The sequence below is a fragment of the Eptatretus burgeri genome, chromosome 16, assembly GCF_056783735.1.
Source record: "Eptatretus burgeri isolate ZD-2024b chromosome 16, Ebu_testis_v1, whole genome shotgun sequence".
Lineage (NCBI taxonomy): Eukaryota > Metazoa > Chordata > Myxini > Myxiniformes > Myxinidae > Eptatretus > Eptatretus burgeri.
In genome coordinates this window covers 24,879,310-24,900,923 of record NC_140976.1, presented here as the reverse complement: position 1 = coordinate 24,900,923, position 21,614 = coordinate 24,879,310, and the positions used below count along the sequence as shown (strand labels likewise).

Below are 21,614 nucleotides of genomic sequence, written 5' to 3'. Positions count from 1 at the left end.
GTGATATAGTAAGAATATACAGGTGGAAATCTCATTTTGAAAAAGGTTATACTAAGCGATGGACAAATTAACTTTTTTTAATTGTTGATGTAATCAGTACAGTTCCTTGGACTTACAAATTGTGATTTAGAGGGGGAAGAGATTTTAGGTTCATTTTATTCACAGGAATTACAAAAGTCAAAGATAATAAATTGAAAAAAAAATTCAAAAATCGACTCCACCCCTTTTTGACTCCACCCACACAAGCCACACCCACATATATCATTTCCACATGATTAGTGATTAGTTTATTAGTTCCCCACACACATGTTTATTTAATGAAAAAATTGCTCCACCCCTTCTTTGTTTACACTCACACAAACCCTGCCCCACACAAGCCACACCCACACAAGCCACATCCACACAAGCCCCACCCACACAAGCCACACCCATTCATCCCACCCCTCCCCTTCCCATTGTGCACCCCCACCTTTGACCCACCCGACCCCTCATCCCACCCTCACCCTTCCCCACACACACACACGGGGAGGGGAGGGGGTGGGATGATGGGGGTGTGGTGGGTCGTTGGGGGAGCGCACCTGCCCCCCAACCTTAACCCTAACCCCCCCTCCCCTTTACACCTTCTTTATTCTTTTCTTGTAATTAAGAATGAAATAATTGTAAGCAAAACAGATATAATTCAATAAGATTGAAAACATTGAACAAAATCTTCTTTTCCAGAAGTCTGAAGCTTTGTCATTTTGAAACTCGATCACCATATTCTATTCAAAACAAAAAGAGAAAAGCCATGTGGATATAATGATATAATGGAAAATGTGAAACAATGGGTTTTTTAAGGTGTGTCTCATAAAGGAAATGACTTTGGGCTTTTGGGGATTGGTTCGGGCTTTTGGGGAGAGCTAACTCAACCAAGCTAAAACAGCTTGTGTCAAATGATTGTGAGAAGAACTTTCATAAAATTGTACAAAATGTTGAATTTGGAAAGAGAATGAAAAATATAAGGAATAGATAAAATGACATGTGGCTCAGGAGGTGGTCAAACAAAGATCATTAAGAGAAGTTTATCATTTCATCTTTGCTCAACAAAGATACTTAAACCAAGAACTAAGTTCCAAGTTATTCTTTGTGAATATACTCGATAGAAATGAATGTTATAAGAAAATTAAGTTATTCCCTCAAGTAGAACATGGGCAAATATTAATTGGTTCTCTCTTTGAGTATAATGAAAATATGAAAGGGCTGTGATTATGTTGGGGGGAAGTAGTGCTTAAATCAGTAAGTCTCAATTTTTAATTTGCTTGTATGGGAGGGAAGGAAATATGTGGGGAGGAAGTGAGTCTCCCATTTTGAGCTTTTGGGGCTTGGGTCAGTTAGTTTTTCCCTTTCCCATTCATTTGAATGGTCATCCCAGAAGCAACAATTATCATCTACTGATGTCCATGTCAACTGTTTTCCTTGAGCTTCAGGTCCTGGACCATGGGTGGTGTAAATAGTAGAAATGTATCGAGTTATTATTGTGAGCCCACCTGTTTATGTTTCATTTCAAATTCTGGAAATTTTGCAAAAGGTTGTCCGCGTCACAGTGAGTTATTTTATTTGTGGAACGCAATAAGTTTTATTATATGTTTGGACATGTCTGGAACCTTTTTTGAAATTTCACTCTCAGAGACCCACAGGTAAATTGTTTTAGAGGAGAGCGACACCTACATGCTACATGATGGCCTGGTGACTCGAGACGAGTCTGGTAGTATTGCGTTTCTGCAAAGTTGGCACTCTGCCTGGGTCATGGTGCACAACATATCGTGGTCCCGAGACAGTTATTTCATTAGTATTCATTTTAGATAGCCCTTCCCTCCTGTCAAGTGGGTTTATGAAAAAATGCGTTGCGAGGGCTTCTAGGCAGGTCTTTATTTCTATCCTTCATCAATTTTATTAACTTTGCTGCACGCATGATGTTCTCTTCATGCATGCATGCCCCCATAGTAACAAGAGACAGCTCATTAGCATATTCTGTCAAAACCCCATCCATACCTCACGCCATTCCCGAACGAGCCATCACCTCGAATCTTCTCCAGACTCGAACCACAATGTTACACCATTCCTATAATGAAACGGAAGACCAAGAAGGCACCTGAAGAAGCAAAGAGGCAAACATGGAGTCATCAAGAGGAATTTCGATTGGTTTCGGGTTTCAGCCGCTACTCCTCTGCCCTCAAACTCATCCATTTGCAACCAAGTGAGCCTTACAGAAATATATCTGCAAGAATTCACTTCTCCTGGGAGATAGATAACAAAAGAGAGGAACAGAGAGTAAAAGACATGAAAGAGAAGAAAAAGCAAGTATTGGAATGAAGAAAGAAAATTGTGAAATTTAAAAAAATTTAACTTAAAAACAATTCGAAAAAATGTGAAGGGAACAAAGAACAAAAATGTCGGGAGGAACCTGGACAGATAGCAATATGTACAAGCTACCAGAGGTCCATCAGAGGGGAAGCGCAGTCCACAAAGCATCAGGACATTGCATGGGATGACCATCACAAGGCTCTGATAAAAATTCATACATCCATTCAAAGCTCGCTTACCTCACCAGAACTGCTACAATGCTTCAACCACCTCACCACAACTGTTACGAATGCCACAACCACAGTCACAATCCCAGACACCCACCGCAGTCCTTTGAAGATATCGGGGAACCATAGACACTACCTACCATTACAGATGCTTGTGTTTGGAACATTCTGGCATGTAGCTTGAAGCAGAAGTATGCACTAGTATCCGTTCAACATCGTGTGGATAGTCCAAACAACCGTTGTTGAGATTTTTTCACTTTTTAGCACTGCTGGTGTTGTTTCGTTTTATCCTGGGGACAGGTGTTCTGATTTTTTTTTAAAGCGCAATGTTCTGCCGTGGGGTATGGGTTAGTCCATTTCTACATGAGGGGTTGTTTTGTGATGGTACAATAAATTGCAGTGTGAATTTGTAAAACGATATCGATTATGCCTTGACATGAGGAATTATATAAATTATATTATGGTTATTGTTGCACTACCCCTCTCATGTAAGCAACCACCGTGAGGCTGGCCAGCGTCTCCTGCCATCCTGGATTGCTTCACCATGCTTTACCATATTTCCTTGCCTTACCTTGACATTGCCTTTGCCTGTTGCTCACCCTTGTCATGTGCCCTAAAGGACCACTTGTTCTGTGGCCCCATGCAAGCTTCAAAAAAGGCCTGAGAGTGGAGAAGAAAAAGCCGGGGATGGTCGAAGAAAAAGTTTGGAGAGGGTAGAAAGAGGAGCTGTTTCTATGAAGGACTGCATGTGAGTAGCCAGGAAGTGTTGCACAGACATTCACTGGTGTCCATGTCAACTGTTTTCCTTGAGCTTCAGGTCCTGGACCATGGGTGGTGTAAATAGTAGAAAGGTATGGAGTCATTATTGTGAGCCCATCTGTTTATGTTTGGTTTCAAGTTCTGGAAATGTAGCAAAAGGTTGTCCGCATCACAATGAGTTATTTTAATTACAGAAAGCAATAGGTTTTATTATATTTTCGGACATGTCTGGAACTTTTGTTGCAATTTCACACTCAGAGACCCACAGGTAAATTGTTTTAGAGGGGAACTACACCTACATTCGACAGGATGGCCTGTTGACTCGAGTCGAGTCTGGTAGTATTGTGTTTCTGCAAAGCCGGCACTCTCCCTGGGTTATGGTGTACAACATATCGTGATTCCGAGACAGTTATTTCATTAGTATTCGTTTTCAATAGCCCATCCCTCCTGTCGAGAAGATTTATGGGACAAAATGTGTTGCGAGGGCTTCTCGGCAGGTCTTTATTTCTATCCTTCATCTATTTTATTAACTTTGCTGCATGCATGATGTTCTCTTCATGCATGCATGCTCGCATAGTAACAAGAGACAGCTCATTAGCATATTCTGCCAAAACCCCATCCATACCTCACGCCATTCCCGAACCAGCCATCACCTCGAATCTTCTCCAGACTCGAACCACAATGTTACACCATTCCTATAATGAAACGGAAGACCAAGAAGGCACCTGAAGAAGCAGAGGCAAACATGGAGTCATCAAGAGGAATTTGGATTGGTTTCGGGTTTCAGCCGCTACTCCTCTGCCCTCAAACTCATCCAGGCACAGGCAAGTGAGCCTTTCAGAAATATTTCTGCAAGAATTCACCTCTTCTGGGAGATAGATAACAAAAGAGAGGAACAGAGAGTGAAAGACAAGAAAGAGAAGAAAAAGCAAGAATTAGAATGAAGAAAGAGAATTGTGAAAACAATTAATTAAATTTAAAAACAATTCGAAAGAATGTGAAGGGAATGAAGAACAAAAATGACGGGAAGAACCCGGACAGATAGATTTCAGCAGTTACTCCCCAGGCTCAAACGCAGCAACATGTACAAGCTATCAGAGGTCCATCAGAGCGGAAGCACAGTCCACACAGCATCAGGATATTGCATGGGGATGACCATCACAAGGCTCTGATAAAAATCCATACATCCATTCAAAGCTTGCTTACCTCACCAGAACTGCTACAATGCTTCAACCACCTCACCACAACTGCTACAAATTCCGCAACCACAATCACAATCCCGGACGCCCACCGCTGCCCTTTGAAGGTATCGGGTAACCATAGACACTACCTACCAGCTACCATTACAGATGCTTGTGTTTGGAACATTCTGGCGTGTAGCTTGAAGCAGAAGTATGCGCTTGCATTGGTTTATCGTGTGGATAGCCCAAACAACTGTTGCTGAGCTTTTTTTTTCACGTTTTAGCACTGCTGGTGTTGTTTCGTTTCATCCTGGCGATAGGTGTTCTGATTTTTTTTTAAAGCGCAATGTTCTGCCGTGGGGTATGGGTTAGTCCATTTCGTCATGAGGTGTTGTTTTGTGATTGTACAATAAATTGCAGTGTGAATTTGTAAAACGATATCAATTATGCCTTGACGTGAGAAATTATACAAATTATATTATGGTTATTGTTGCACTACCCCTCTCATGCAAGCAACCTCCGTGAGGCCGGCCAGCATCTCCTGCCATCCTGTATTGCTTCACAATGCTTTACCATATTTCCTTGCCTTACCTTGACATTGCCTTTGCCTGTTGCTCACCCTTGTCATGTGCCCTAAAGGACCACTTGTTCTGTGGCCCCATGCCAAAAATCCTGGAGAGTGGCGAAGAAAAAGCCCGGAGAGGGTCGAAGAAAAAGCCTGGAGAGGGTCGAAGAAAAAGTTTGGAGAAGGTAGAAAAAGGAGCTGTTTCTATGAAGGACTGCATGTGAGTAGCCAGGAAGTGTTGCACAGACATTCACTGGTGTCCATGTCAACTGTTTTCCTTGAGCTTCAGGTCCTGGACCATGGGTGGTGTAAATAGTAGAAATGTATGGAGTTATTATTGTGAGCCCAGCTGTTTATGTTTACTTTCAAATTCTGGAAATGTAGCATAACCACAATGCCACCCCATTCCTTTAAACATCACAACATCCTTATAAAAATCCCTACATCCATTCAAGCTCACTTACATCACCATAACCACTACAATGCTTCAACTACCTCACCACAACTACTACAAATACCGCAACCACATTCACAACCCCGGATGCCCACCATTGTCCTTTGAAGATATTGGCAAACCATGGACACCACCTACCATTACAGATGCTTGTATTTTGGAACATTCTGACGTGTAGCTAGAAGTGCAAGTATGCCCAAGCATCCAATCAACATCACCTGGATAACCGAAGCGCTCCACTCTATCGCGGCCCCAATTTGGTGTCCAGCACATGTTCATAGCCGGAAAGTGCCCCCAGAAACCCGCACCCCATGTTATCCTTGGATCCCCTTCGCGTGGCAGAGTTCAGAAGCCAATGAGGCCATTTTCAGCACCAGGTCCTTGCAGGGGCGGGGCTAATACTTGGAAAAGTGTTTGTGTACCAATGGAGGCACTGGGAAACACCTACCGACCGTCCTGATCTGACTTTGGGCTTCTCCCTCACCAGACTTCTATAAAATACCCTGCAAAGGAGTTGTGGTAGTTCTGAGCTCTGACTTCTGGGTTGTTGACGAGAGAAAAACTTTTGGCTTGGTCGTTGGTATGGGGTGGAAGGCAGAGTTGAACAGGCAGAGCAGATTGCTGTATGTGTGAGTGAACCAAGTGCCAGACTGATCACAGTTATCATACCATTAGCAGTTACACTTGGACTTTCTTATACTCCATTCAGAGGCTATTTTCCCACATGTCTCTCTCTCTCTCTCTCTCTCTCTCTCTCTCTCTCTCTCTCTCTCTCTCTCTCTCTCTCTCTCTCTCTCTCTCTCTCTCTCTCTCGCTCTCTCTCGCTCTCTCGCTCTCTCTCTCTCTCACTCGCTCTCTTGCTCTCTCTCTCTTCACTCTCTCGCTCTCTCACTCGCTCTCTTGCTCTCTCTCTCTTCACTCTCTCGCTCTCTCTCTCTCGCTCTCTCCAAAGGGACCTTTAATGTCTCATTTTACCATTATTTGAGATCAAACATAACAGTAGGTTGACATCTCATGTGGGCAGAGGCATATCCATTGACACATCCGCATCAAATTCTACTTTCGGGTTGATGTAGTCTTTCTTTGGTGAGGTTCATGCTTTGGGACATCATTGTAACTATAAATGGAGGCTTAAACAAGAAGTAGAAATTATGTAACCTTTTTGAATTGCAACAGGAGAGAGTTTGAAAGAAACGTGCAAAGGTGACAGCAGAACATATGCAAAGGTGACAGCAGAACATATGCAAAGGTGACAGCAGAACATATGCAAAGGTTGCAGCAGAACACAGAAGCAGCTCAGGTAAGGTGGAAAGTTTGAGATTCAGCAGCAGAGAAGGTAAGCACTGGAAAGGGGTTGGGGGGGGGTTGCATTTGCTCCCTGACTATGAAATAATCGTGGTGCTTCACAGGAAAAGTATGGCATCAGAGTGTATGCTGTCCATCAGAGGGGACATTAAACTGGCTATCATGGCTGATAGCTGGTCAACATCAAATTGCATTTGGAGGGTGTGGGTGGTGGGATGACTGCACATTTATGTGTTTCCTTTCCCCTTCTCCTCTCATCATTATTTCAACTCACTCCAATCATCTCCACACAGCCCACCTTATTCCTAAGTCTGTGTTTTCGCCATGGGACTTGTCTCAAGAAACAGATGTTCCCAATCAGTGTACAGATATGTACCAGAGTCCAAAGTTCTCAATTGGCTGATCAAAAGGTTTCGTTTTCCCAGAAGGACCTCTTCGGTCTGCCTGGGTTTTGCTTCCTCTCAAAAAGCCAAAAGGTGTTGGTACTGGCACTTCTGGTCTCCAGAACAAGGTTCGATTCCTTGCGGCACCCGGTTTTTTTTGAGAAACTGAATTCAAGGAAACAAAACCAGAAAATAATCAGGAAACCTGAGAATATATCTGAAAACGAAGAAACAAAATTGGGAAAAAAATTCTGAAACAAATTTATTAACTGGTAACACCCCAGGAAAAAAAAACAACAAACCTCAAAAATGATTTAAAATAGCTCAGAGAATTTGACAAGAAATCGTGAAAAGCAAAAAAACTTCAAAAAGAAAAGTAAGAAGGAAATCCTGAAAAGAAAAAAGAAAAAGAGAAGAAAAACTTTCAAAACCAGAAGGGCACTTGGGAGAGCGTATATCTCTGCTACATAAAGCCTGATCCACGAGAACATATCGGGCCCAATACATTTTTGAAATATAATGCTATACAATACTACAACGTTTTTGGCCCCATCTCTCAATGGTGAAGAATCACTTTAGAAATTAAATAATTATCGTATCCAGATCCGGATTCGGATCTTCACCAAAATCGAATCAATTTGTCCTTGTCACACATCCAACATGTCCGCCAAGTTTTGTCCGAATCCGTCCACAACTTTTTGAGATATCGTGCTACATATCGTTTTTGGCCCATTCTCTCAATGGTGAAGAATCACTTTTAAAATTCTAGCAGCTGGATCCAGATCCGGATCTTCACCAAATCCTAATCAGTTTGTCTTTGTCACAAACGGAACCTGTCGCCAAAATTTCATCTGGATCCATCCACAAATTTTTGAGATATCCTGTACACAAACAGAAAGGGGTGAAAACATAACCTCCTTCACCTTCGATGGCAGAGGTAACAATTGGTTCACTTTGCACCAACAAATCGAGAAGTGTCCTGAAAATGGACTCTTAAAGGTTAATTAGCTGATTACTTGAACCGGTATCATAATTTATTCAACCACTACACCACCACTACATTTTCATTACATTAGCTGTCAGGCGAGGGGACCGAACCCTATACGAGTGGACTGCGTTACTTTGGTGCTCGGAGTTTAGGATTCAAACCCCATGGTGTTGGAACCTCCCTAGATTCGATTTCGGTGTCAGGAAAATTTCAATTCTGGTTTAAATCAAGTATAACAACTTCAAATTTGGTGTAGGGTTAACATTTTTATGCCACTGCCAACAAAGTCACCAGAGGCATTATGTTTTTGGTTTGTCCGTCTGGCTGTCCATGCATCCATGCATGCGTCCATGATAGGTTTTCATTCCCAAGGTAACTTAAAGGGGAACCTAAACGCAAATTTTATTTTCTGAAAACCGTTGACAACCATTAATCATAGTCTAATTTGAAGGGGGGGGGGAAGAATTTTTCTTGCCAGTGTCAAAAAAGCCCAAGAGTGTCGATTTTCGATTTCACCAGTGACGTCACATCTGGAAGCTATATTGATACAAATGGCAGTTTTACGTCGAAAAGCAGTGCAGGGTTGAACTCCCATTCGGACACCGGCAACACTGATGGCTCTCAGAATATTGAAAGTGATCAGTGAGATTTCGAAGAATCCATTGGAAACAAAATTAGTGATGGAAGGGCTCTTGGGGAATTATGGAGCTGTATCGTTTCGAGCCATGTTCAAGCGATTCAGAGGAAGAAGGCGGAAATGTTTGTGAAGATAAAAACACCAGTTGTATGTTAACTACAGTTTGGTAGGGTTTTATTTTCCTTTCAACTCAGGTCAGGTATCGGAGCATGTGCCGGAGCAGTGCGTCACTGCGTTCACTTTCCGCCAGTTATCCAGGAGCCTCTGTCTGGCCATCCCCCAGGCAGCCTGGCCCATACCCATTTCCTTGAGATGCTGATTAATCTGCTGCAACCACAAGGCACGTGGTCGGCCCATTGGCCTCCTCCACTCACAAGGCTTCCTCGCTGAGAGAATCTGATAAGCAGGATCGGCGTCAGGAAAACAAGCCACATGTCCATAAAGCCGCAGCTGACGCTCACCGACTATGCAGGCAACAAATCCCATTTGAGTCTCTCTCAGCAATTACTCGTTGGACACAAAGTCCGACCAGCGATAGCCAAGAATTCTCCAAAGAGACCTGGTACCAAAGCAATTAAGTCACCATCTCAGATTCCTGGTCAGAGTCCAAGTCTTACATCGGAAGAGCAAGACTGGAAGCAAGAAGAACCTGAAGACTCGGACGTTCATCCTCCTGCACAGGTACCGACAGCGCCACACCCCATGATCCAGTGAATCCATGACTCCCCAGGCCCGACCCAGTCGTCTATTGACCTCTGACTCACAGCCAGCAGAGACATGAATATCACCACCAAGGTAAGTGAATCTCTGTGTGACCTCAACATCCTCACCACAAACAGATAGAGACAAGACAGCAGAATCCAAGATGTCATTGAAAGCCTGGATTTTAGTTTTGACCCAGGAAACCCGTAATCCCAGCGGCTCTGACTCTTCATCAGCACCGCGAGGGCCCCCAAAAGGATATCTAGAGTCTCCGCAAACATGACTGCATCATCAGCGAAATTGAGGTCAGAGATCTTGACATTCCCAAACAATGCACCGCAGCTTGATCTCTCTGACATCCTCCCCAGAATCCAGTCCACACAAGTGCTGAAAAGTGTGGGGGCCAGTACACACCCCTGATGCATTTCAGTCACAACTAAAAATAAGTTGGAAATGGTATCACCACATCTCACAGCACTCTCAGAACCAGAGTTTAGTTCAGACATCAGATCGATCAGTTTTGGTGGCACCCCACGAAGACCAAGAATCCTCCAGAGGGCATCCCGATTCACTGAATCAAATGCTTTGCAGAGATCAACATAAGCTGCAAGCAGCCCTTGCCGAAACTCTCGTCTGCGATCGGTGAGGACCTGCAGGGCAAGGATACTGTCAATCGTTGACTTCTTTGGTGTAAAGCCTGACTGCTCCGGGTGCTGGTGCTCAAGCAAATGATGGCGAACCCCATCAAGAATTATCCGAGCAAAGAACTTGCCCGGCACTGACAGCAGCATCACCCCTCGGTTGTTGTTGCAGTTATGGCCATCAGCCTTCCCTTTCCAGAAAGCGACAACAAGGCCCCTCTTCCAGTCAGTTGGGATGATGCCTGTGCTCCACACAAAGCACACAACTACACGCAATGACACGGGTACAACATTTCTTCCAGCCTTGAGAAGTTTAGCATGGATGCCACAAATCCCAGGAACTTGATCCCGTTTCAACCGGTTCATCGCAGCCTGTGTTTCCACAAACTAAGGTGGATCAAAGTTGATTGGAGGGTCTGCAATAGGGAGAGTAACACCCCTGACATACAACTCAACAGCTGGTGGATCAACCTGGTACAGCCACTCAAAGTAACCTGCCCAATGGACTTTCACTTTGGATTCCTGTGTGAAGAATCCACCACCCTCCACTCAAACTGCAGTCAACTGAGGGACGGGTCTGGAGGAACGCAATGCACAAATTCACTTGTAAGCAGGACAAGAATCACTTGACCACAGGTGATGCTCTACCCCCTCACAGATTCCTTGCAAATAGGCCTTCTTGTCACCCTCGGTGCACGTACAGTTTTACGCCTAAACTCCCTGAACAGCTCAGCTCTGCCATTAAGCCTCGCCCTATGACTCAGGTGAATAGTATCCAGTGTCCCTTGAGAGACAAAATTCTTCTTGACCCGACGGTGAGATCCAAGACATCCACTGGCAACATGGATGGTGGTCTTCAAGGCACTTGTGGAAAAAAATAATTATATTCATGTATTGGTTCATGAGTCAGTAAGTGACCACTATATTCGTTATGTGTGTGTCTGTCTGTCTGTCTGTCTGTCTGTCTGTTCCGAGCATAGCTCCGTGGGTTTTGATGCGATCCTGATAATATTTGGGTGGGAGGTTTATATCATGATCTAGTTGTGTTTTCCTGAGAATGGGCGTGGTGCACCCATTATGGGCAGAGCCACGCCCAAAAAACGTGTTTTTAGGGGGTAGCCGATTTCAAGTTACATCTTCTCCGAGGGGGTTTGTCGAATCTGGCAGGGGTTTCAGTATTTGGTTATCCCAATGGCACCTGCATAACCCCACGGAGCTCGATTTTTTCACTTTTTCGTTCCAAGGTCACAAGGTCACGAACTTAGAAAATGTCAAAAAAATCAATAAATTGAGCATCGAGCTCCTAGGGTTTTCACCTGTTTTGAATGAAAGTTGGTATGCAAGTGGTGCTCTTCGAGTACTACAACTTTCATCATTTACGTTTTTCCCAATTCCTGCCAGTTTGCCCGTGGCGTCCCCTCGAAGGTCAAAAAATAAAAAAGGCAAACTATGTTTAGGATTTCACAATTCGTGGTCAATTTGTAGTGCTCTTCGAGTACTACAACTTCCATCATTTACGTTTTTCCCGATTCCCACCAGTTTGCCCGTGGTGTCCCCTCAAAGGTCAAAAAATATAAAAGGCGAACTACATTTAGGATTTCGCAATTCTTGTTTGATTATGGTGAAACTCGAGTGGTAGGTTCATACCATGACCTCTACCACACACCATGACAACCGTTGCTATGGCTGTCTCCGTTATCTAGCAACAGCCGAAAAAAGTGTTATAGGTAAAAATTTCAAATTTGTCTGAATCGAACTGGATTTTCGGTATTGTGTTGCTAACTGACTACTGACATCATAATATTTTATGCATTCATTTGTATCTTATTTCAATGTCGGCGTCTTTCGACCTTTGAATTTGAAATCTAGATTCGTACCTGTGTCCCTCGGGGTTATTGGTTCACGAGCCAGTAAGTGACCACTATATTCGCTATGGGTGTGTGTCTGTCTGTCTGTCTGTCCCGAGCATAGCTCCGTGTGTTTTGATCCGATCTTGATAAAATTAGGATGCGAGGTTTGTATCATGATCTAGTTGTGTTTTCCAGAGAATGGGCTTGCTGTGCCCATTATGGGTGGAGCCACGCCCCAAAAACATGTGTTTTTAGGGGGTAGCCAGTTTCACGTTACATCTTCTCCGAGGGGGTTTGTCGAATCTGGCAAGGGTTTCAGTATTTGGTTAAGGCCCGGTCACACCTTGACGTTTTAGCCAACGTATGCCGATTTTTGAATTTTTTTTCTAAAACGCTGGCACACGTTGAATACGTTATGGGTAAGTTTTGATAACATTGAGAGCACGCTGAAAAACACTGCCATACGTCGTTGTACGTTGGTTTTAAACGTTGTACTTTTCGGTTATCCTCAAATTTTTTTCATGCTTGAAATTTCACGACGTATGCCGGCGTATGACTCACACATTCCGCTACGCTGGCCACAAGTTGTATGCACGGTCTGCGATCGTTGACAGACATCAACACATGCTACTTGTAAGTTAATCATAAGTTGAGACACGCCGAGGTAATGTTTAGCGTACCCGAAACTTATTTCTAACCTATGATTAACGTGTTGTTGGCACGTTACGCGATCGTTGCCATACATCGACAGACGTTACTTTTAAGTTACTCATAGGCTGAAAGACGTCGGTATAATGGATCGTCCTTGCGTCAGCGTCCACGGCCACGGCCAGGACACTTATTTGCAGCATTCTTCAAACTTTTCTTCGGCATGACGAGGATGTTCACACTTCGATGTCTAGCTTGGATATGATTCCAATTGTCCATCGGCAGCGTCTATTTAAAATAGTCGAGTTTGAGCGTTTTAACACGTTCAGAAGAAACGCTTCAAATTTCCAAACCCCAGCGTCAAAAAAAACAAAAACAAAAAAACAAAGGCGAGTGACAGCAATTTAAATCGTTCCTTGTAAACAATGAAAATAGCAGAGTGGTACCGTTTAAAAGTCATTGAGTGTAAAAAAAATCCAATTGTTGAGCGCAAGCGTCTACTTTCAATAGTGGGGTTTGAGCGATTTAGCACGTTCAATAGAAACGATTAAAATTTCCGAGCGCCAGCGTCAAAAAACAAAGGCGAGTGACAGCAATTTAAATCGTTCATTGTAAACAATGAAAATAGCTGAGTGGTACCGTTTAAAAGTCGTTGAGTGTAAAAAAAATCCAATTGTTGAGCGCAAGCGTCTACTTTCAATAGTGGAGATGCAGCCATTTAAATCGTTGAGTGGCAGCCTATGAACCTACCCGTGGACACGCGGACGCAAGGACGATCCATCATAACCCACACCCTCCCCCTCACACTCACCTACTACTGCCAACATGAACAAACTACTACTAATACTAATACTAATACTAATACTAATACTAATACTAATACTAATACTAATACTAATACTGATACTGTTACTGCTGACATGGACATCGACTCAAAAAGGAACTCGAAAACACTGTTGGGTTCCCCTTTTATGAACACCATTTTTATATACCAATTCCCAAAACTGCAGGGAACACGTCTTTATATGGCAGTTGTAACCTAGAAACACGTTCATTTTTTTTTTTTTTTGTCGACCGGAAGACGTCATTGGAATACGTCTACATACGTCGATGTGTGTTGGGACTACGTAAAGAATTGGTTCAAAGCACGTCAAACATAAGTTAGAAATAAGTTTCGCGTAAAAAAGACATTACCGCGACATGTTTCGACTTATGAGTAGCTTATAAGTAGCCTTTGTGGACGTGTGTAAGCGTCCACATATCGTGTGTAAAACTTATCCCCATCGCATGCGGAACGTGTGTCATACGCCGAGTACGTCGTAAAATTTTGAACACGTTTAAAATTTCTTGACGTACTCTGCGACGTATGATAGCGTACTTTAGCGTTCTACTCACGTATACCAAACTTACTCATACCGTATTTGACGTTCCCCCAACGTTTTAGACACATTTTTCTTAGGTCGGCATACGCTGGCAAGATCGCCAAGGTGTGACCGCGATGTTGTCACTTCCATTTCTACAGCAGTTATGATTCGAATCGTTGTGCGTCAGCCTTTTAATAGGCTACGTCACGACATCGTCGGCGATGCGTGCAACGCGCTATGCCGAAGTTAGACTATCGTTGGGCATAGGTTGTGTAGGCCAACAACAGGTTCAGCATTCGTTGGTATAAGTTATCTATAACACAACGAAACGTTCTGTGTCCATTACTAATATGTTATGCATATGACCAACTCGTTATGAATACGTCCGAATCTTAAAAAAAAAAACATCAAAAGTTCAACGTCAGCCAGCGTTTTACATACATTTTAATACGTTGCCATCGCTGGCTAAAACGTCAAGGTGTGACCGGGCCTTTAGCCCAATGGCACCTGCATAGCCCTACCGAGCTCGGTTTTTCATTTTCGTCCCAAGGTCAAGGTCACGAGGTCACGAACTTAGAAAATGTCAAAAAAATCAATAAATTGGGCATCGAGCTCCTAGGGTTTTCAACTGTTTCGAATGAAAGTTGGTATGCAAGTAGTGCTCTTCGAGTACTACAACTTTCATCATTTACGTTTTTCCTGATTCCCGTCAGTTTGCCCGTGGCGTCCCCTCGAAGGTCAAAAAATAAAAAAGACGAACTACGTTTAGGATCTTTTTAATGTGCAAAGTATTGCAGTTCAGTAATATATTCTTTCATTTAACCCAATAGGCCAACACATATGATGATTAGGTACAATCGAACCAACCGTTGGTTGGTTGGTTATACCTCACGATATGAATATGCAAACTTGCATGGTGAAATTCTGATGTGTTCGGCAGGGTATAATGAATTACGTTCTCAGATTCAAGAATACAGATGTCTCAGTTAGACACTACTACTGTGTACATTGCTCGTGAACCATCGCCGTCTCCAGACTTGTTGGTACACAAGTCAGTAAGTGACCACGATATTCGTTATGTGTGTGTCTGTCTCTCTGTCTGTCTGTCTGTCCCGAGCATAGCTCCGTAGGTTTTGATCCAATCCCGATAAAATTTGGGTGGGAGGTTTATATCATGATCTAGTTGTGTTTTCCTGAGAATGGGCTTGCTGCGCCTATTATGGGCGGAGCCACACCCAAAAAACATGTGTTTTTAGGGGGTAGCCGATTTCAAGTTGCATCTTCTCCGAGGGGGTTTGTCGAATCTAGCAGGGGCTTCAGTATTTGGTTAGCCCAATGGCACCTGTATAGCCCCACGGAGCTCGATTTTTCATTTTCATCCCAAGGTCAAGGTCACAAGGTCACGAACTTAGAAAATGTCAAAAAAATCATTAAATTGGGCATCAAGCTCCTAGGGTTTTCAACTGTTTCGAATGAAAGTTGGTATGCAACTAGTGCTCTTCAAGTACGACAACTTTCATCATTTACGTTTTTCCCGATTCCCGCCAGTTTGCCCGTGGCGTCCCCTCGAAGGTCAAAAAATAAAAAAGGCGAACCGTGTACATTGCTCGTGAACCATCACCGTCTCCAGACTTGTTTTCAATTATATTCACTTGTTGAATTGTTGCTGGTACTTTATAAATCTAATTTTTGTACTATAGTTGAATTGGCTGTCAGTATTGTTTCCCTTTTCCCAAGTCTTTTGACCTACATATTGATAAAAGGAATATTTTCATATGAAAAAGGTCTTGCTCGCTGCATGGAAACAGGGTGACCTGGTTGATAACACTGCAACTTTTGCCATGATTGCGTCATTCTCTCCCTCCCACCCAAAGTGGACACGTATTGCAGTTTTGAGTTATTTTGTCGAATGCTTCTCACCCTCCCATTCTTTGAAATGTCCAATTGTGTATAAGAGGAATTGCTTTGGGTTTTTGTTTCAGTAAAGTCCATTCGAATGTTTCAGTGAATCATTCAATGTTCTTCCTCCATATATACGAAATTATAGATTCTCCGTTTGTGTGCCGATCCAACTTGTGGAAATGATTTAATTTCCACCACAATTTTGGTACCCAAACAGGGACCACAAACCCCGGCAGGGTTGGGAACAGCATCACCTGGAATAACAGCAAGCAAGTGGTCACGAACTAAGATGTTTACTCTTACTTCAGATCGGGTGCTGCATCTCTCAGCCGACCAGGTAACGTGGTACTCCATTGATAGGAGAGGTATACAAAGGAGAACCTTTCATGACAGGCCTAAAATTAGGTGGTTGCAGGCTATTTAAGATTACAGGGTTTACCCTGGGCATTCGAGTGTTTTTATAGGGGTTGGGAAAGCCTCTAACGGACAGTTGAAGGCTCTGCCCTGCTAACAGGTGTTGGAGGCCTCTGAAAGGGGGGGTCAGCCCCTCCCACCCCCCCGCCCCCTCATAGGAGAGGGTTGGAGGCCCTGCGCCCCAAGAGAGTACGAAGTATGAAGGTTATGTAGTTTAAGCATGAATACACATCATGTTCATAACTTAAAATTATCCCTCAGACATGCGCACATGTGTTTCGGTGCAGTTTTGAATATTCCCACAACTGGGTTGGCAATTTTAGTGTGTCTTTGAGTCATGAATCACATTTTGCCTTGAGAACTGCTGGATGATGCACAAATGGAATATTGTGTATGTTCAATGTGAGAATTCCCTCCCTCGTGCTGTGGTTAAACCGTGAGAGTCAAATTGGTTTAAAGCTCGAGTTTTCTCACTGTTTGATAACCTTGTATGCTATTTTGGCTTTGAACACTGTACGTTGCATACATAATAAGTGGATGGCCTCCGAAGAGTACCATTTGAATACCTGTTTTCGAATAAGTCAAGAGACCACTTTGGCTTGTGGCCACTTTGGCTTGGCCACTTTGATAACGCTAAGGCCGCATGGGCCAACACTAAACTGGAATCTCTGTGCTTTGCCGCCAGGAAAGGACATAAATGTGTGTGCCGTGCCTCGGATCGACGCTGAAGCAAGTGTCGAAGCTTTATTTAAGAGCCATAGGGATCTTGGATAAATTGTGAAATGACAATTGTGAATGTAAAATATATTCTGAATGGGGGTCCATTTAAATTGCCTCCAATTGCTCAGCCCAGCAAGCTAAGGTCGTAATTTATAGAAATGTTTCCAAAATTTTGATTTGATTCGTAACGATTGTACTTAAAATGTGATCGAAATGTAGAAATGTGATTTGGAATGATTTTTAAAGTGATTTGTCAATTAGTTGTTAATGATTTTAGTACCTTGTGATGAACGAGGATTTATACCACACAGATGATTCTCAGATAAATGTGAAGTTTAAAGTCACAACCATCTCCCAAACTCCCTATTGGTGTTTTTCACTTAGTGCGATTCACAGATGACGCATGATCCCTCGGATGGACGTTAAACTACGTGTGCTGTCTTCATTAGTCTTTAAATGGCAATGGCAAACCACCCAGTGTAACCCTTTGATCAATTCAGGCAGGCAAAATTCCTTGCATGTATGAATGAAATAACATTGCCTCTTATAATGCTTGATCTGTGAACCAAGTACATCAAGTGGTGAAGAAAATTGGGTTAAAATACAAACAAAGCTAGTGCTCCTTCGACTGGCTCTTCGGCTGAGTCCTCCATAGACAAGTACTGAGTGGCTGTCTGGTGCTCCTTGAACACACACAGTCGTGCAGTCCTTATCACAAGAACACTCCTTGGCAGGCTTGTCTGCCAAGGTCAGCTGCTGGCACCAATAGCAGAAAGCAAAAAAATCTCTGGTTGCTTCTTTATATGTGCCTATATTTTTCGGGTTAATTCATGAATCATTTAATTTGATTACAATTTTGTTTTTATTGTCACACTGATAGACCATAAAGCTGTTTAAGCGAAATTGCATAAATAATACACTCCAAAGGTGGAGTTTGAATCTTATGGTCATCTGGAGTAGCCAATCAGGGGAAGAGGGACGAGTTGGGTGCTAACAGCAGGTTCAAATCCTTCCATGCTTCCCCCACAGCAAGGTTAAATGGACGAAGTGTTTTGAGCTGCAATTTGGAGTGCCTTTTGCCTAGTGACTCAACTTTGACAAATGACTTGACAATTTTTGTACACCTGTTTAAAACAGAGGTTTAAACTGTATTTATTTGTTTTGATGAAGGCATGGATTTGTATTTAAAAGGTCAGAGCAAGTGATTAGATGGCGAGAGTAAGTGTGATGGGATATTGCAGCATTTTGCTGTATAGGTGAAAGAGAAGTGGATAAGAGAAATGGACAATGTCAGAGATTTAAAATGTTTTTGGAATTCCGAATAGTGATGAGAAAGATTGGTTACAGATTATTTTTTTCCGAGATTTTTCAGCTCCATTGACCTTAAATGAAATGGACGCTTATCAGATCGATGAAACAACATTAGCATTTGGTTGTGTTTAAACTGTTTGGAGAAATTTTGTATCTCTTAACCATGTTGTCAAGTTTTGTTTCCAAATGGAGGCTCTGCAGCCAAAGTGTGGTCCGCAGCTCGGCAACTCGCACTGTTGTGAAATGTCAAAGCCGAGTGGCATGGAACTCCTATGATGGGGGAGTTCGCAGAGCTGAGAGTTCCGAGAAAGACTTCCAAAAGTATCGCCCTGTGATTGCAATGATAGCCATGCTACTTGTTTAATTACACCTGTTAATTAGTGTAATTGTAACAACCTAGCTTTGAATTACCAGTGTGCTTTGATCTGTATGGTAGTGATGGGGATACTCTTATGGTCAATAGTGTGAGAAGTAGTATGAGGTGGTACAAATGGTCATATTTGGCCCATCGCAGAACATTTACTAATTGCATTTTAGCTGGCTGTTGGAATCCAAGCTAGTCCCTTAAAATGCTGGAAATGTGTTTTAAACAAGCCTTCAGTGCAAAATGCAACCAAGTCCCAGTGCTCTTTCTGCCTTCGTTCGGCTGGCAAGCTGCATGTCCTTGGGTGTAACTGTTCTTGCTTCATCTGCTTTACATCCTACATTCCACAGCCCATCTCCCACAGTTAGTTCTGGGAACAGCGAAGGCTTTATCAACAGGTGTCAGGGACGATTAACAGCTTAAGGGTGGGAAGGCTTGAATGGTATGTGCAAAGATTGCTGTGTTGCAAGATCTGGGGTCTGACTGATTACCTCAAGGTCCATAGGGAGGGGGAGAAAGGAGCCTACTGCCACATTTATTTCTTTATTTCTCTATTCCTTTCTTTCTTGGTCCACACTTTTAGTCCACACCCAGTTCCCCTTTAAAACTCCGCCTCGGGATAGAAGATATATAAGTGTGTGTTGTAGTATGAACTTTGATGTGATTCGGAGACCCACCATTGTTGGTTGTGGTCGTTGCGTCGCATCCCGCATGTGTAGTGCTATCTTCTGAAATAAACCGTATCATGCGAGAATCTTCATTCGACTCTGTCATCATACTCAGCTGGGTAACAGAGTCACGACAAATAGGACCAACAAGTGATACTCGTGATAATGTTTGCATGCATTATTTGCATGATTGGGTTTCTTGTCATGTGCATAAACATGGGGAACAGTTGGTAACTGATGGAAGTTATGTACAGTAAATTAGTTAATTACTTTCAGACTCAGCTCATAAAAGAAAAAAAGAACTCATTGGGAGCACTGGAGGAACAACATTTTTGTGTTCGTTGTGTCTTTTTCTCCATTACAATTCATAATGGTATTCGAACCATCATGTTTCTTTTGCTTATAATTAATATTGAGTTTTGTTTTGGAATTACAAATTGAGAAACCTTCATCATATGGGTCTCATGGTTTTCGCACTTTTGGAACGGCAGTACAATTTAAAACCAGTAACTTGGGGCACATGCAAATGATCGCTTATATTGTTGCGAATTTGGAAGCTTACTGCACACAACAGCCAGGTCCTATAGATCAGTTATATCAGTAAGTATGTGTTTCTAGGTAGGGTCTTGTCCTATGTTTAATGGGTGATTAAGTGTACGTGCGTTGTGAATTATTTTATAGTTAGGATTTTTACACCACCATCAACAACGACAACAATGCCCATCTTCGCTTCTTCACCACCAACAACAACAATAACTACAGTTCCTACTACTACATCCACTACAACAACGCCACCTTCCCGCACTCGACCGGTCACCATTACGACGTGTTTTTGGCTGAGGACGTGGGCTCGGACGGACGTGGGCTTCGTCACCTCGGGTCGAAGCTCCGCTCTGAGGAGGGGCAGAGAGCGTTTCCTCCAGCCAATGAGCGGAGGGCGAGCACCACACGCGCGCCCCAGCCAATCGGTAGGCCGCCACGAGTCGCCTGACAACCCACCGTCCAATCAGGAGGCGAGTGGCAGGGAGAAGGAGCCCCTCCCTCCTCAAGAAAGGAGAGAGGACGGCAGTTCGGAAGATCGTGGCGATTACGGCAGACAGTCGGAGATTGGCTTGGTCTGGACCAGTTTTTCGGGAGACCGTGTGATAGTGGCGACTGCGGAGGGTTCTGCAGACGGTAGTGGTCATGGTTGGAGCAGTCTGCGGTCCTTTGGAAGGCAGGTCTGGTAGTCGAGCAGCCAGGATCCTAAGCCGTGGACTTCGGGTCGTGGATTCGAGTCCCACCAGTGGTTCGGAGTCGGTGTGGCCGCACGAGGCGGACAGGTACTCCGGCCCGGCTTGACCGAGATAGACCCACGGGGTCCAGTTTCTTTTTGGGTGTGTGTGTGTGTGTCCGTGGGGCCTGTCTGTTAAGTAGAGCTGTTTAAGTGTTTTCTTTTCATATTACATTTCTTTTATTCGTGATAACTCTGCTCTGTGTCTCCCCTCCCCGATTATTGTTATAAATAAATCCCTTTTGTTAAATGTTCCAGCTCATTTCTGTGTTTATTTCGTTGGCTTGGCATGCTGTGTATTTACAGATAGTGAGGCTAAATTGTTCATTTGGTCCGGCGCGGCTCTGGTAACTCCGCTCGGTTACGCCGGATCCGAGTCGTTACCTGCGACTCGGATTGGACAGAGTCGGCCGAGGGTGTGGTTCCCCGGTAGTTAGACTGCGTGGGTATTTAGGTATATTGAAATTAGGCAATTAACCCTACCCCACGCCGTCGAAGTATTGGCGACCACGGTCCTGTAAGGGTCCCGTGCCTTCCGGACTTATCCGAGGGTCACGACCTAAATTCCGGTGTGTTCGGTGGAGCCGACTCCACTGCTCCCTCTAGCGGTTGTGCTCGCCACCGAGACCCGGCCCCACAACAATATCACAGTGAGGTACACCGTTGATTATTGATTGATAGATATATTATCAATCACTTTAGCTCTGGTCCTCATTGATCTAGTAATTAAGGGTAGAAAAAAGTTCCTGAGAATTGAATCGAGATAATATATTAAGTTGAGGTACTTGCATAATATTGAAGGAGGGTCTATGTTATTAAATTGATTGACAGATTGGTCAACTATATATATATATATATATATATATATATATATATATATATATATATATATATATATATATATATATATATATA

The 21,614-nt window shown here is 43.3% G+C and overlaps 2 protein-coding genes across 5 annotated transcripts in view; both read left to right on the top strand.

The window, feature by feature from the left end:
- The window catches only part of LOC147010726 (uncharacterized), a 124,782-nt gene extending 117,551 nt beyond the window's left edge, over positions 1-7,231 (top strand). The window contains exons 25-27 of the mRNA XM_085859013.1: positions 3,190-3,318; positions 5,150-5,295; positions 6,706-7,231. The gene's annotated coding sequence lies outside the window, so the exon portion shown is untranslated. The remainder of the gene's footprint in view (positions 1-3,189; positions 3,319-5,149; positions 5,296-6,705) is intronic.
- Positions 7,232-14,326: 7,095 nt separating this feature from the next.
- Positions 14,327-21,614, top strand: part of LOC147010725 (sodium/hydrogen exchanger 2-like) — a 101,106-nt gene continuing 93,818 nt past the window's right edge. The window contains exons 1-2 of one of the 4 annotated variants that reach the window (XM_085860431.1): positions 14,327-15,102; positions 16,167-16,286. The gene's annotated coding sequence lies outside the window, so the exon portion shown is untranslated. Of the gene's footprint in view, positions 16,287-21,614 lie in introns of all 4 variants that reach the window. The other 3 variants (XM_085860428.1, XM_085860430.1, XM_085860429.1) reach the window with 3 other exon arrangements.